This window comes from Frieseomelitta varia, unplaced genomic scaffold (genome assembly GCF_011392965.1).
Source record: "Frieseomelitta varia isolate USP_RPSP 00005682 unplaced genomic scaffold, Fvar_1.2 scaffold_134, whole genome shotgun sequence".
Lineage (NCBI taxonomy): Eukaryota > Metazoa > Arthropoda > Insecta > Hymenoptera > Apidae > Frieseomelitta > Frieseomelitta varia.
In genome coordinates, this window is record NW_025109017.1 from 19,470 (window position 1) to 22,559 (window position 3,090).

Genomic DNA, 3,090 nt, shown 5'->3' on the forward strand with positions numbered 1-3,090 from the left:
TTTTTTTTTTTTTTAATGGAAAAAATTTAATTTCAATTTTTAAAAAAAAAAAAAAAAAAAAAAGAAAAGAAAAAAAAGAAAGAAGAAATATTCGTGTGATTTTGGCACGATTCGTAACCTTGAAATGCTAATTGAGATTCAGTTCAAATCAATCGCTAGATATATTTACATGCGTTTATCGTGTGCACTTACGTTTCATCTCCTCTAATCATATTTTACGTTCTTCTTCCTAATTATCTGTCGACAATAACCATGAAATATGAAGCGATGCAACAGGGAAATATTAGGGAAAAGGAATCGATTTCGTTCAAACGAAACGAGCTATATCTAGTGAGTGAAAAATCAGTTTAGCATTTGAAGGTTAAAGCACCAAAATCTATAATAACTGTACAGAACCGATCCTGGGAGATGATAGGAGAGGAAGGATAAACAAAAAAAACGAAAAGTACCGAGAACACGTCGGTGCGGTGGTGTTATGAGTGTGTATAATATAGTACGAGACGAATTAGGTCGTCTGTCGACAAACGAAATTTTTGGCATCCTGTGTACGTTTGAATTTCACACTAGAACTATTTTCTATGCGTCTCTCTCTCATCATACCCACTGCCCGTATTATCCAATCGGTCGACCGAATCTCACGAATATATTCCAATTTCACGTGTTCTCACCACTCTCGTTAAACAATCAAAGCACTCGTTATCTAACAAAAGAGACATTCACACATTTATGATTAGTTGTTTCACATAGTTATAAAAGCACACACATAGGACACGATTGATCTCTCTATGATTCGTAATCTATCGACAAAAAAAACTGCCGACAATTCGCTTGCAATTCGAATCTCCCCCCCCCCTTCCCTCCCCACCGCGAGCCACAAACCAAAAGACAAGAAAGAAAGAAAGAAAGAAAAAAAGAAAGAGAAACAGCTTTTCCTTTTTGGTGGTTTATGCCATTTTTTACGTGTTTTCAATCAGAGTACAATTACTTGGTATCCCGACGGTTTTCATGGGTAAAAATATATCGTCGATTTTTATCGGATTAGGATTCTCCAGCCGGAAATCATACACGCATGTTTACATTTGCAGAGAAGAAGAAAACGAAAAGAAAAAAAAAAAAAAGAAGAAGGATTTGTGAAAACAACGGCTGTACGAATCGTTCATCCCTTTAAGTAGATTTTGATACACCCGATAAACGGCGAATTAATGAATCGACGCACAACTAGATACCTTACATGTAAATAGCATATTTTTTCACTAAAACGGATATTCTCTCTTGTTAAAGATTTAAACGAACGAAGTCGCTCCACGATATAATATATTTGCGAAAGCGCTCGGTTCGCCGGCTCGCCGGTTCGCCATTTTCCGTACGAAGGGAGCACGAAACGATTGGCCTACTTTACAACATTCGTATTATAGCCGAAAGTACTTGTTTAAGAAGAAGTAATACGCAGTTCTCTCGTCGCTTTTGTTTGAGAGCGAAAATCGCACAGATCGTCATGTTCCTTTACAAGAAAGAAAGAAAGAACGAAAGAAAGAAAGAAAGAAAGAAAGAAAGAAAGAAAGAAAGAAAGGAAAAAAAGAATAGATCTACGTATCTAATCGTAAGTGCAACTGTCATGAAAGTCACGCACGATTGTTATTATTTTGTCGACTTTTTTTTCCTTTTATTACTATAATTACAAAGGTCTAACAGTATTAGAAGAAACCCATTCTTTACCGTGGTATTAAGGATTATATCGAGTAATAACGATACACACACATTTGTTTTTCGAGTTTAAAGGACAATTTAAATAAAAACAAAAAAAAAAAAACAAAAAGTCGAATCTACTAGACGCGGAGAAAACCGATGCAAAAGTTCTACCGAAAGACTGGACATCAGAGTAATCAAGAAGAGTACGTACTTATATGTATTTTATGCAATCACGACCCGATAATGTTATGTCTTAAGTCTTAAGAGAACGAGGCTGTCTTGCATCTCATATTTATGAATGAATTATTGATACAACTATATATTGTATACCGTTCTCTACTGTACTGTTGTCATAGATATTTTGTTGTATAAAAGAATGCGAGATATGTACAAGCATACAAATGAATATATTATATGTTTAAAATAATTTCCAAAATTGTTTCATTTTTGTTTTTACCCGATCATTATCCACTTGTCGAATATAATTCAAGCATGTTTATGGTTTGGCAACGAAATATTCAAGTTATAAGACGAGATTATAGTAAACAAATCTTTTACAGAAAAACAAATATACATACTACGAATGCTAGAGGCGAGCATAATGACAAAGTAGTAACAAGAATAACTTTTCATGCTGTGGGTGGATTTTCCACTCACAGAATGAAAAGCTATTAGTAGTTGCCCTCTTCTAATGGCAATTTGCCGGGTCTCTTCGGCTTGTAGCCTCTTCTCTCTTCGGACGCCATGCCCGCTGAAACTTAAATCTAGGCTCGAGATTTTTTAATTCTAAAGAAGAAACTTTATATCACCATAATGATTACTACTCGTGTAGTAGAATCTCGAGCACTATATACGCTCGTTTTCGATACTCATTTCGCGACTGCGACCGCGATGAAATTTGAAAAAATCGATAAGCGAAACCAGAGACGAGGGACACGCTCCACTGTGGTGTTAGTTTCGCCGTCAATTTTCCAAATTATAATTCCAGAGGCAAGTTGAACACGCGAAAATGCGCATACACGGCCCCAGAGATTGTGTCAACTTGCCCTGGTCCTACCTACTTATAATTAACATTCACACCAGAAAGTATGCTACCTACCTACCCAACCTCCCTCCCGCTATATTTAAAAAATGGCAAAAGACAAGCATTCCAACTCGCTCCACAGTTCTCACGCATGCCGTTCGGGCGCAAACCTACTCTAGAGAACGTCCCGAGATATCCGAATTTAACACACAACTTTCACCCTCTAATTTACGTACCGTTTTTCTGAAATCAACTGACGATCGCTAGCAATTATTGCGTGAAAGGCGATAAAAATACATCTACATTCAAATTTAAATTGTTGTCTTTGTTAATATTTATCGATTATTTAAATATTTTAAATTACATGCATGTATGGA

General features: G+C 36.0%; 1 long non-coding RNA gene across 1 annotated transcript in view; it reads right to left on the minus strand.

The window, feature by feature from the left end:
* LOC122530270 overlaps positions 1 to 3,090 on the minus strand; it is a 17,625-nt gene that overhangs the window by 12,488 nt on the left and 2,047 nt on the right. The window lies entirely within an intron of this gene.